This window comes from Sorghum bicolor, chromosome 8 (genome assembly GCF_000003195.3).
Source record: "Sorghum bicolor cultivar BTx623 chromosome 8, Sorghum_bicolor_NCBIv3, whole genome shotgun sequence".
NCBI lineage: Eukaryota > Viridiplantae > Streptophyta > Magnoliopsida > Poales > Poaceae > Sorghum > Sorghum bicolor.
Genome location: NC_012877.2, coordinates 5737177 through 5750532, shown reverse-complemented (window position 1 = coordinate 5750532; position 13356 = coordinate 5737177). Strand labels below are relative to the sequence as shown.

The 13356-nt window shown below is 44.1% G+C and overlaps 1 long non-coding RNA gene across 1 annotated transcript; it reads left to right on the top strand.

Annotated features, from left to right (window-relative positions):
• LOC110429899 lies at positions 9158-11658 on the top strand. Its single transcript, XR_002447090.1, has 2 exons — positions 9158-9258; positions 11179-11658. It is a non-coding gene; the product is annotated as an uncharacterized LOC110429899 (long non-coding RNA).

Sequence of the window (13356 nt, the reverse complement as noted above, 5' to 3'; positions counted from 1 at the left end):
GTACGTTATATAATTTATGCATTGTCTTTTAATATTACCCCTTGCTTGTAGCTATATGTGAGACTTGGCTTCTAAAACTCATATACGGTGCATATCTGGTTTTGTCCTTAAAATCGGGTATTACACGATTAACGCTGTCAATCTTTTGGTATCAACGTGGGTCCTAGCAAGTTACTAGCATTCATAGAATGACACTGTATTCGTTCAAAGAAAAGACATTCTATATTGTGAAAGAAAAATTCTGAATGGCATATGAGTAATGTGAGTTTCAAGAAATGAACCACGACATGTTGGAAGAAATGCCAACTCCGGAAGGAGTAGAGTACAATGTTTGTTCGCCGGTTTTCGTTCCTACCAAGCTGCTCCAATTTGGCAAGTCTGCCCTAGGCACTACCGGAAACCAAAAGGGCTTTGCCGACGGCCAGACTCTTTACCGAGAGCCAAATAGAGCCAAAGCCAGCCCTCGACAAAGAGCACTTTACCGAGTGCCAAACTCTCGACAAAGAAATGCTCTAGGCAAAAGGCCTCTTTGCCAAGAGCGAGGCTCTCGGCAAAGAGTGGCCGAGCCAAACGGCACCTGACACCGTCCCCTTTGCCGAGTGCCCCGCCGTCAGGCTCTTGGCAAAGGGGTCACCTTTGCCGAGTGCCGTCGCCCTCGACAAAGGGTGCCACGTGGCTGGCTCAGGGCCGGCCAGCAGCAACACCTTTGCTGAATGCCAGCTCTCGGCAAAGCTAGACTTTCTTGAACAGTAAAGAACAGCTTTGCCGAGTGCCAGACTGACCAAGCCTTTGCCAAGAGCCAACTGACGACAAAGAATTTATTTTTAAAAAAAGACAATTAAACTTTGCCGAGTGCCAGATGCTCCAGAGGCGCGCGCGTTGGGCCGGGAGAGGGAGCTGGGCCGCGCGAGGGGTGAGAGGGGGAAGCTCGGGCTGCGACCTGGGAGGCTTCCTTTCTCTTTTTTTTTTCCCTATTTCCAATTTCTTTTCTGTTTTGTTTTATTTTTTTTAAAGCCTTTTTCAAAAAGGATTTTGAGGACAATTAAATATAAACCAAATACAATCAACACAAAATAAAATATGTCTCAGCATGAATGTACAAAATCATGTTACTAAGCTTATGATAAATTTTAAATTTCCACAAAAATTATTTATTTGCTACATTAAATGCTCACTAAAATTCTTAAATAATTCAAATTAAATCATATTAATTGAAATTCAAATTTTGGATGTTACACCTGGTCATATGGACTACCTCGACCGTCGATCCAGCTCTGATGTCGACTATGCCTGCCTTGACTCTCGCCATGGACCTGCATCAACGCACCTCTACTTGGGGCTCCACGCTACCATCATCGATTCTAGGTGGAGGAGGTCGCCTAGGCACTGAATCAACTCCATCGCCAAACCTGAGCCCCTCGGCCTCTAGCCGACCGAGCACCTCCATCGTGGTACCACCTCTAACCCCAGTTGTGGCCCACGTCCACCTCTAGATTTCAGGATTCGATTCGTTGAGCGAGCATTGTGCTCCTTCAACCTGGATGTGGCCCCGCTTTTGCCTCCACTTCCGACGGTGGCCGAATCTGATGAGGGGGAGAGGTGGTCCGGGCATGAGATGCATAGAGACAAGGGCACTCTGGTCTTTTGACGATGATCCACACATCTACTCCATCCGTCCTGAAATAGAGAGCATATGTGACTTCTAAAATTTGTATTGAAATACAATGCATTCTATATAATAACTATATTTCAATGTGGCAAGGTTTGTTAAAAAGGAAGACACTATTTGAGAAGAAACTCTATAATTAGAATAATCTATGGGTACATGCGTGATTTGAGTGTTCTCTTAAGTTGTCTTAAAAATCATAGAATATGAGGGAGTATTAGTAAAGGATGCAAACAGGCAAAGGAGTAACAACTTGCTTGCTAATTTTTTAGCCAGACCTAAAACTAGTAGGGCACAAAATTACTAACACCCGTAAACGCGAGAGATAGAGCCCTCCTACACGTGGCTCCGTTGCACAGGTGTTTCATGAGTCCTGATATTGCACTTGCAGAGCAGGTAAGATCCAGAAAGTTCGACATGCTGTTTTTAAAGTGATAAGCACTATGAGCACTATGTTTCAGTCTAGTGTTATGTGAACTTATTTATATTTTTAGTGCCATGTGGACAGCAAGTTCTATTATGCTGTGAACTTATATTGCTATATTATTGTTGTGAACTTATTTATTATGCTGTGAACCTCTCTGGGCAAAATTTGTGGATTTTTTTGCAATAATTGTGATATTGCTGTGAACTTTTTTTATGTATCATGGACAACAAGTTATGATTGTATAAATATATGTTGACATGCTGGGTAATAACTGTGATATTGCTGTGAGTTTTTTATGTGTCATGGACAACAAGTTATGATTGTATAAATATATGTTGACATGCTGGACAAGAACTGTGATATTGCTGTGAATTTTTTTTATGTGTCATGGATAGCAAATTATGATTGTATAAATATATGTTGACATGCTGCGCAAGAACTGTGATATTGCTGTGAATATTTTTTATGTGTCATGGACAACAAGTTATGATTGTATAAATATATGTTGACATGCTGGGCAAGAACTGTGCTATTGCTATGAATTTTTTTATGTGTCATGGATAGCAAGTTATGATTGTATAAATATATGTTGACATGCTGGGCAAGAATTTTGATATTGCTGTGAACTTTTTATGTGTCATGGACAACAAGTTATGATTGTATAAATATATGTTGACATGCTGGTAAATTATATAGATTTTTTCTGATTTTTTGGAGACGTCTACCGATGATTCTAGTGACGAGAATGAGGTATTTTTCAAGATGGTCTTAGGAGGTGCTATGATTGGACAAATATATGTTGACATGTTTCTTACTAAAAACCCTACGTGGATATCTACGACTAGTGAAATGGGGTATATGTTGGAGCTTTTCCACACTCCAGGAGAATGCCATAGCCAATTGTGCATGAGCCCAGAAATTTTCAACGACCTTCATAAGTTATTGGTTGAGAGGTACGGCCTCAAACCATCAGTGGTCAAGTCAACTGAAGAGAGTCTAGGCATTTTGTTCATTTGTTGTTCATTTGTTCGGGAAATGAGTCCAACAAAAAAATGTCAAAATAGATTCAAGCACTCAGGTCAAACTATTAGTAGGAAATTTGAAGATGTTCTTTTCTGTTTGATGAACATGGCAAAAGATTTTATTAGGCCAAAAGATCCAAATTTTCATACGATGCATAGGAGGATAAGGGATGACAAGCGAACGTATCCATATTTTAAAGATTGCATTGGAGCACTTGATGGCACACATATTCGTGTTTCACTTTCACCGGAGGAGCAAGTGAGATATATTGGGAAGTCAGGGGTACCCACCCCAAATGTTTTAGCAGTTTGTGATTTTGACATGTGATTCACATTTGTATCAACGGGACAACCGGGATCTATGCATGGCACAAGTGTCCTGTACAATGCATTGAGTGTGGATAATGAAATATTTCCACATCCTCCAAAAGGTAAATGTTTTTAATAGTTAGTTTACTTGCATTGACCATCGAAGTGTGTTAATATTTTTTGTTTCATGTGTAGGTAAATATTACGTTGTCGATGTGGGGTATCCTAATCGCCCTAGTTATCTAGCTCCATACAAGGGTGAGAGGTATCATATGCCCGAGTGGCATAGATGTATGGAACCTAGAACTTCCAAGGAAAAATTCAATCGCAAACATTCATCTATTCGAAAATGAAGTGGCAAATTCTATACAAGATGGGGGAACTACCCCATGTGGAAGCAAAAAATGATAGTTGTTGCTTGTATGGTCCTCCACAATTTTATTTGTGAGCATAACAGTGAGGATGTGGACTTTTCTCGGTTTGATCGCGATCCTAATTTTATGCCTACAATACCGACCCGGTACAAAAGATATACCACATCTACTGCGGAAGCCAGTGCCACTTGTATGGATACTTTTCGGGATGAACTTGCCACATCTCTCGCTCTTGGTTGGAACTAGCTTGTAATGGATTAGTGATGTTGGATTAGCGTTTGAACAATTCATGTGTTAACATGTTCAAATGATCAAAGTTTTTTAAATATTAGTTTTTATTAGATGGTATAATCAAATGTATTGTACTTGCACGAGCACGTCACAACAAAAAAAAGTCAAAAAGAAAAAAACCAAGGGCAAAAGAGGGAAATCCAACCAAAGTAGTTGTTTGGAGAGCTCAGGGAGAGCCGGCCTTTGCCGCGTGCCCGCGTGTTTGCCGAGAGCAACACACGGCAAAGGACGAGTTTGCCGTGTGCCCAGAAAAAGCACACGGCAAAACGCTACGCACACGATATACTTGGCTTTTGCCGTGCGTTACTCACGGCAAATGTCTGGCACACGGCGAATTCAAACCTTTAACGTGAGCAACACACGAAAAAAACAGGGTACACGGCAAAAACTAACTCCACACTAACGTCCACCTCCAGCTGTCAACGTTTGCCGTGTGCGACCGTGAGACACACGGCAAAGCCTGGGTTTGTCATGTGCTTGGGTCTGGCACACGGCAAACGCAATCTTTGTCGTGTGCCAATTGTGCAGCACATGGCGAATAATTTGTCTTTTTTTAGATGTCGCCCTCCACATTTTTTTTGTCTACACATTCACCATTTGTAACTCCATACTGAAATTTCATAAAATTTGAAACATGTTTGCTATATTTTTGCAATTAACAGCATTTAATTTCATTTTTTTGGATGCGGTCAAATTTGAACTACGACTCAGTGAAATTGTTGGAAAAATATATGGGAAAAATGATATTCATGTTACCCAACCCAGTCGACCGATATTCATCGACCATCGCCCATTGATTCGGACACGAGGGCAAAAGTATGTTTGAAAGCATTACTTCGATATTCCTTATGTTCAAATTCACAATATGAACTACTAATTTCGGTTAACCACTTGTGCAGGTCCTTTAAGGTACTGGTAGCGGGAGTTGCTCACCAACGACACCCAGTACCATCCTTGGTGGCTTGTGCAGGTTGCACTTCCCTGGCGTGGTCACTCTTGCGGGGGGTCCCGAGCCGGCGTGGACGTTTCAACACTACGGAGGTGCGCCAGATACCACAGATGTACTTGGCAGGAACTTCGGCAAACAAGGCCGCGAGGATGATCAGGGAGATGTGGGTAAGAATTCCTCGCACTTCATTGCTCACTACTTCACATTCTTTGCTCCTTCTATACATAATGACTGTCTACATCACGTGTACATGCAGGATTTCTTTAGAGTGGAGCATGAATATGAGGAACGGGCCGATCATATTTTTGGAATAAAATATGTCAAGAACATCAAGGACATGCACTACGAGGCGCGCATCCAGGCAATCATAAATTACAAGGCCCAGTACGAGCACGTGAAGATAGGCAAAGAGGTCGCAAGGGACACTACACTGACCAAGGAACAATTCATGCTTGTAAGTAACATTAATTTCTTTATAGTTTAAGTAACGTAATCTGGTCTTGTTAAATGTCATGTTCTTGATCACGTGTAGGTGCCACCGTACTGGGTGGAGGGCAAAGGGATGTGCTGGGAAATGATGGTGGACTAGTGGTGCAGCCAGGAATGGCAGGACCAGCACGACGCTGCCCGAGGGCGACACTGAAAGATGCCACGTCCATCACACCATCAAGGGAGCCTTACCCTAGAGGAATACAAAGAAAGATATGTAAATATGAGAATTTATTAATTTATTCTAATGGTCGTATGTGCGTACCCTCTAATCATCTTTTTGTTTTTTTGCAGGAAGGCGCACACCTTGGGTAGGAAATAGGCCTGTTGGGGGCCTATGCTCTGTCCAAGAAGGGGAAGGCGACATCCGCCATCACCTATAGCCCGGATGACCCTCTTGAGGCGTACACCAACTCCACTGTCCATAGCCGGATCAGCTCGTACTGTGACTCGGCACTTGCGATCCATGGCCCTAACTTCGATCCCTACAACGAGGCCATCAGTGGAGAAGCAACCATGAGGGCGGGGGGAGGCAAGCAACTTGGGCGGTACTGGGTTGCCGACCCCTTGATCGACTCCTCGAGGACTCCTACTCTCTCCCAGATCAGAGCAAAGGACAGGCGCCAGGGCCAAAGCAGCTCAGGGGAACGCCCGAGGCCGACCGCAGCCGACTGTGTCATCACCAACCTCCAGGTTCTCGCTGTTTCATCCGCGCTCAATTGTTTTAAATCATAACATAGCTTTGTAACACAAGTGTTCAACCTTGTAGGCCCAGCTTTCGCAAAAGGAAGTCAGGATCGCTGAGTTAGAGACACAGTACAGGGAGATGGCCCTCTATATGCGAACTCTTGGGGCTCAGATGGGAGCACCTCCTCCGCCATCCTTGTACATTCCACCCGCTCCAGGTGGACCTAGTCTAGTGAGTTTCACTTCACTTAACCATGCAATCTCTACCTTTGTAGATGTAGATGTAATTGTGGTTGCGTGCCATCGAGCCACTGTGGATGTCGGCCATCGTGGCGATGCTTTTCTTGCAGGTCTTGGGAACCTCCCCGTGCAGGGGAGGTGCTGCCAAAATTTTCATTTGAATCCACTATGTATATCTTTAACGTCAAGTATTTAATCTCAAAATTCACTTACAACACGTTTGTCTCATCCGTTGTGCAGCTTCAATCCCAGGGTTCTACTCAAGCACCCAATGAGCAAAGTCCTCAAGACGGTGGGTGGAGCGACCATGTCACTCCGTACCAACCTCCAGGCGATTCATGGGGCAGACGAGATGGATTCGGTTGGTGAACTTGTAGTTTGTTCATGGAATTTGTCGTTTCGTTGGATGTGTTGTTGAACTAGTGGTTTTCTCAGACTTGTGATGAACTAGAAATATCGTTGGACTTGGTGATGAACATGTGCTTATGTATGTGACATGTACATTATATATATGTGAGAGAATCGTATATCGTGGCTATTGTGGCAAATGTGCGAATATTATGATATTTGTGTGCTATGTGTAATTAATGTGAGCTGTGCTATGATATATGTGGTTGCAAAAGCAAAAAAACAAAAAAAAAAACCTGGGAAGGGGCTTTGCTGTGTGCTAGGACCATAACATACGACAAAGAAGGGGGTTTTCCGTGTGCTATGGTCATAACACACGGCAAACTGGCCTGCCAGGGCGCACTTGTGAAGAAGGTTTGTCGTGTGCCTGCATGGTGGCACACGGCAAAGATTCAAAGTTTTCCGTGTGCCTGTATGGTGGCACACGGCAAACCCTATTTTTAGGAAAAACTAAAAATATTTTATAAGTCTTTGTCGTGTGCCCTTCTTAGCTCACGGCAAAGGTTCACCGTGTGCAACACATGGCAAACCCTTCTGTCATGCCCGTCTCCCGTCGTCCGTTACCTTTTTTCGCCGCGTGTCAAGCTTTACTCACGGCAAAGCTTCGCCGTGTGCAGACAATTTTGCCGTGTGTAAAGCTAAGGTTCGCCGTGGCATGTTTGCCGTGTGCTCTTCGCCGTGAGCAACACACGGCAAACCCTTCGCCGTGTGCTACTTAGGCTTTGTCGTGTGTGTCAGACACACGGCGAACCCACCGAATCTGGTAGTGGCTGGAGCTGTTATCTTTGGCAAACATATTTCTTCAGCATCAAATTAAGAGCGCAGCTCTACGCTAGAGCTGCTCTGTGGTGGAGCAACAGCTCCAGAGCTTGTTTGGCAGAGCTGAGCTCTACCAAACAGGCCCATAGTGCTGAGTGCTGAGTCTACTGACCGCCGACCGCTACATCAGATGGAGTAAAGATGATCAACGGGCCGGCCCGGCCCGACACGGCCCGATAAGGCACGGGCCCGTATGGCCCGCTTGCCACCGGGCCGTGCCTCCATAGGCCATCGTGACTGCCTGACGGCCCAGGCATGGCCCGTGGGCCGATTTTCGTGCCGGGCCGGCCCGAAAAGCACGAGGCCCAATAGTGCTTCGGGCCGGCCCATGGCCCGTTATATGAAAAATACCAAATTTAATATTGAATTTAATAAAGCACGTTATATGAAAAATACCAAATTTAATATTGAATTTAATAAAGCATAAGTAAATCACATTTAATTCGTAGACATTAATATTTTACAATTCACATAACACAATATATTCAAAAATAATATTTCACTTGTCAAAAAATATAAGTTTGACAAGTCACATAACGATACTTCAAGTTTCACTGTTAAAAGCGGGCCGTGCCGTACCGCCCGATGGGGTCGGCCCAAGCACCGCCCGTTACGTGCTTCGGGCCGGCCCGGACCTGGTTAGGATCGAGCCGTGCTGTGCTCGGACCGGGCCACATGACCGTGCTTTGGGCCGTGTCTTCGGCCCACGGGCTGTATGCTCAACTTTAAGATGGAGTAGTAGGTAAATCCGTAAACACGCTGAGTATTAGAAAAGTCTACCCTCCTGTGTTCCTGGATGCACTCACGAGTCACGAGAGCTCCACGCCAGCACGATGTGTAGTACGCAGCTCGGCGAAATTCCTTGCTGGCGTACGTCCCGGCTTTGCTTTGTTTGCCGTTTACTCCGCGCTCCTTCCAAAATAGCCATGGTAGGAACCAAACTAAAAACCGACAGCGCGGGTTGGTTGAGAGTTGAAATTTTGTCAATCTTGTCGGGACATGACATAACTCATCTTGGCTACTAGTACTACACTGCAAAGACGTTACTCTGTTCACTTAAACTTATCTGCTGAATCAATCCGCAGCGAACAATAATTTTTGTCATAGCTTGTGGCCAAGCAAACGGAGCTGTCCCAACAACCAAATTATTCTTCAAACTCCGTTTGACAAACTCCAGGCCTTCCAATAGACGAGATGCAAAGTATTGCGAAACGTGTCGAGAAAAATTCAGACAACCATTCAGCGATGTCTCCTGAAATAACTGTATTGTCAACTGGATTACATATACGGTAGTTAGAGCATCTGCAACAATTGGCCAAATGACTTGCCATTCTAAAAATTTGGCAAAAAATGCAACAAAACAATCTCCAACAGTTTGCTATATGTATTTGCCAAATCTGGACGTTTGCCAAATTGTGGATCCGCGCGTGTAGCTTTCCGCGCGCGGAAAGCGTTCGCCATCGGGTTCGCGGCATTCTCGTTTCTGTTCCCGCGTGCATCGGAAATTTCCTGGGTATTTCTCCGTCTCCGGCAGGTCTCCGTCGATCTTCAGGTCCTCCTTCGACGCTTCCGTTTAGGTTTGTCCCTAAATCTTCCATGTCCCTAAATCTTCCTTCAGTTTCGGGGCCTAGCTAGGGGGGGCGTAATCGGGGGAGGAGGTGGGGGGTGGGGCAGGAGGCGCCGTCCTGATGGAGTCGGGGAGGGGGCAGGAGGCGCCGTGCGGGATCGACGGATGCGGCGACTTCGTCGAGGGATGGAGCTGAGGCGGAGGGAGCTGGGCAGGGGGCGGAATCTCACATCTCGATTTAAGCACCGGCGTGGTCGTGTGGAGCATCGGCCGCCCCAGCCCCAGGTCTCCCTCCGTCTCTCGGCGTGGTCGTGTTGGAGGATGCACCTCTACAACGCGTGGCTGCCGCTACCGCTGGCGACCGCGGCGCGTGGGGAGGCAGCTGCGTTTGCGGGCGCTGTGCGGACCGCCGCCGACGCGTGGCTACCCGGAGACCCCGACTCCGCCTACGCCACACTCAAGTGGATCTCCGTGTTCGACCTGTAATTTCTCCCTCGAACTCTCACCCCTTACGCAGCTGCGGTTTCATTGCTTTGTGGTCTCGTTTATACTTCGGTGTGCTGGTTCGTGTGGGCGACGGCCTGCTGCTCGATTGATGCTTCCTCGACTGCTGTTGCCTAGCAATCCGGTTTTGTACTCCAAGTCTCTGCTGAATTTTCTGAACTACGGATCACATTGAAAATTAAAACAGCAAATAAGTAATTCCAGAGCACTGCTTCTTTTGAGGGTGCGATTTTGATCAAAATTAGAAATTCAGATTATTACAATTGTCAGAAGTATGTCTAGCCCTTAGATTTACTATACTGTCAAATCCTACTGAACATGATTGAGCTCTATGGTTCTATTGCAAAAGCTGATATCTTTACCGAGTGACTCCAACTATAGCTGAACATTGACCCAGAAGTCTATGGCATGTTATCCAAATAGGCAAATACTTGTACTTCTGATTTGGCTACCTCTTCTGCTATCTGCTTTTTGAGCAACTGAGCATAGACCTCCACTCCTAGTGAAAACAATGTTAGTGGCGATGCTTTAGAGTGCAAACACTTGTGCATTGTTCCTTGATTGAAATTGTATGATAGGGAGAGTGGCAGCAGCCCAATTCAAGTGACCTGGCAGCAGGCATATTTGTCAAGGCACTGCATACAGTCAGAAGTTGGCTGAATGGAGATGGAGTCTGATGTTACCTCCCGTGTCCTGCGTGATTGTATCAGCACTGCAGACCGCTTTGACTGAGGAGTCTGTTGTTGCTCTAGTTCTTCTTCATTGTCATCTGTATCGAAATAATTTCTAGCCATTGTTGATCTCAGTCCTCGGCGTGCTCCAATACCTGGCTTTTCATGATAAAGCACTTGACTCGAATTCACACGTTCAGAACTCCTAGTTGTTGGAAGACTTGTATTACTAGGTAGATCAGATAACTTCTCAGTGTCAGCTAAACCAGAGGAATTTCTTGCTATGGTTGATCTTGCTTCCCAGTGTGTTCCAGCACTTTGATTCCTTTCATAAAGTTCACTGTCGTGGTTTTTACCTGAATTAGTCCTGGCTGAAAACGAGCTTTTGGGGCTACTTATATTATGTTTGAATGAAGTATTCTCTTCAGAATCAACTGACTCTTCAGTGCTGGAAGAAACCGTAGGCAAGGACTGCTTAGGCAGAATGCTCTCCCTGTAAACTTAGAATGTCAGCTTATTTTCAGTGTGCAAGAACAGTAGTACTAAAGTTAGGGATGGCTGTATTGGCCAACATAGGCTTGCAGTTGGTTACTTTCGGATTGCAATTCAATTACTTTCGGATTGCATGTTATTCATATAGTTCATAATTTTATTCATTGTTGACAGTACCATTGCAGTTTAGTTTCAGTTAGTTTAATTTTAATTCCAGGTTAATTCCAGCATTTTATTTTTTCCCTTATGACATTTTGCTACAGATGATGACCATGTTCCAAGTTTGAATGACTTGACCAGTCAAATGACTCAACAAGAAACGCAGTATAGTCCAGAGGTGCAAGTTGTTGGTACTCGTGGTAACAGGGGAACCAAGAGGTCTAAAAATTTTAGTGTTGAGGAAGACGAACTTATTTGTGAAGGATGGTTGATAGACTGGATTAAAGTAGCCAAGGGAGGTAGATGCCATCCGAAAGATAATAACCCATGTTGTAGTCGTGGCCATTTACAGAAAAATTCACTGCTGGAGCTCTACCTTCCGCGAGATTGTCAAACAAAGGAGATCTATGAAGAACATTAATGTCATTATGAGAGTCGGGCATTCCAAAGAAAGCATGCCATATCCAAAGGTCATCCGAAGCTACAGCTTCCAAAATGATAGTGGGCTTATCCACATGACCCTTGTACTGACCCTGTTTGTCATATGGACAATTCTTCCACGCCCAATGCATACAATCAATGGACCCTAGCATTCCCGGAAATCCTTTTTTCGCACCCATTGCAAGCAAGCGTGCTGTGTCCGTCTCATTGGGATGTCGGAGGTATTCATCTCCAAACACTTCAACAACTGCACGAACAAAGTGACGCACGCTATCGAGTGTTGTACTTTCAGCAATGCGTACGTACTCATCTGTCATATCAGCAGCCATTCCATAACTCAGCATACGCATTGCGGCGGTGACTTTTTGGAAGCAACTCAAGCCAAGTACATTCGCAGCATTTCGTTTTTGGACAAAATACTCATCATGCTCTTCAATAGCGTTCATTATGCGTAAGAAAAGATTCCTAGACATTCTGTACCTGAACCAAAAAAATAAAAGTTTGGCAACACAAATAATATTTGATTAAAAAACAACTTAATCTGAAATTGAAGTGCAAGAACCTTCTACGGAATAATTCGGGACCGTATGTTGGATTCTCAGCCAAATAATCTTGATACATCCTATCATGACCGCCTTGTCTGTCACGAAAAACAACTCGATGACCTTTGACTGAGCCACCATGTGGTCCTTTTTCATTGCTAGCAGTCAGAAGAATTTGAGCAGCCGATACTATAAGACTAGCATCATCATCGGATGATGAATCATTCAACTATCTTTGCACACGAGATCTCTTTCTAGGCATGATTACTAATGGACAAGGTTTATAAAAAACTCCATATAGTCAGGAACAAATGCACGAATAACATGCTAACCTAGAGACGAAAGGTGTTGCTACATACTCGATAGACCAAGGAGGGGAAGAAGTGCAGATTTTACCTTGATCTCACCCTTGCCGCAATCCACGAAAGAAACGGCGGCGGGTCACAGGCAAGTCGAGAGGAGAGAGTCACGTACGGCGGCGGGTCACAGCCAAGTCGAGAGGAGAGTCACGTACGGTAGGAGGGACGAAGGGACCAGGCGGCGACGGTTAGTTGGATGTGGGCTTTTTTTTTTTATTTGGCAAGTCCAAATGGCAAACAATTGGAGATAAGCATTTTTTCCTACTTGTCAAATTATTTAGCAAGTTCCTATAACTCGAAATTTGGCAAACAAAAGTTGTTAATTGTTGGAGATGCTCTCAAGACAAGAGACAAGCAACATTTGGAAATCTTAAAGGCCCTGCCTGCATGTGATCTTAAGAACCAATAATCACTGGAGGCTAATATCATCCCGCGGATCAAGAATAAGGTGAATCACACTACCGAATGCGGCTCTTGTCGAGTGTTAAATGGTTTGCCGAATATTTTTCCGGACACTCGGCAAAGAAGCTCTTCGCCAATTGCAAAAAAAAAAAACAAACTTCTTTGCCGAATGGTAAAATACACTTGACAAAGAAAATTTCAAATTAAATTTTAAAGCACTAAACGAATTCAAATAAAAAAGTTTTCAACTACAAAGTTGTGTCACTTCTCAAGATCTACAACCTTTATTTTGGTTATTTCTTCATCTGATAAAGAGAAAACAAATTTGGTTACAAATTTTATATCTCTCTCTTATATTTATGAAACTACAAGAGATATATATAAGTTTTGTGAAAAATATTAGAATCACCATATGGAAAGAATAAATGACCAAACAACCCAAATGATTTTTGTAAATTTTGAGAAGTTATGAAATTTTATAGTTGGCAACTTTTAAAAATTGCGTCATGCAAAACTGCGTCTTTATTTAAAAATTCAA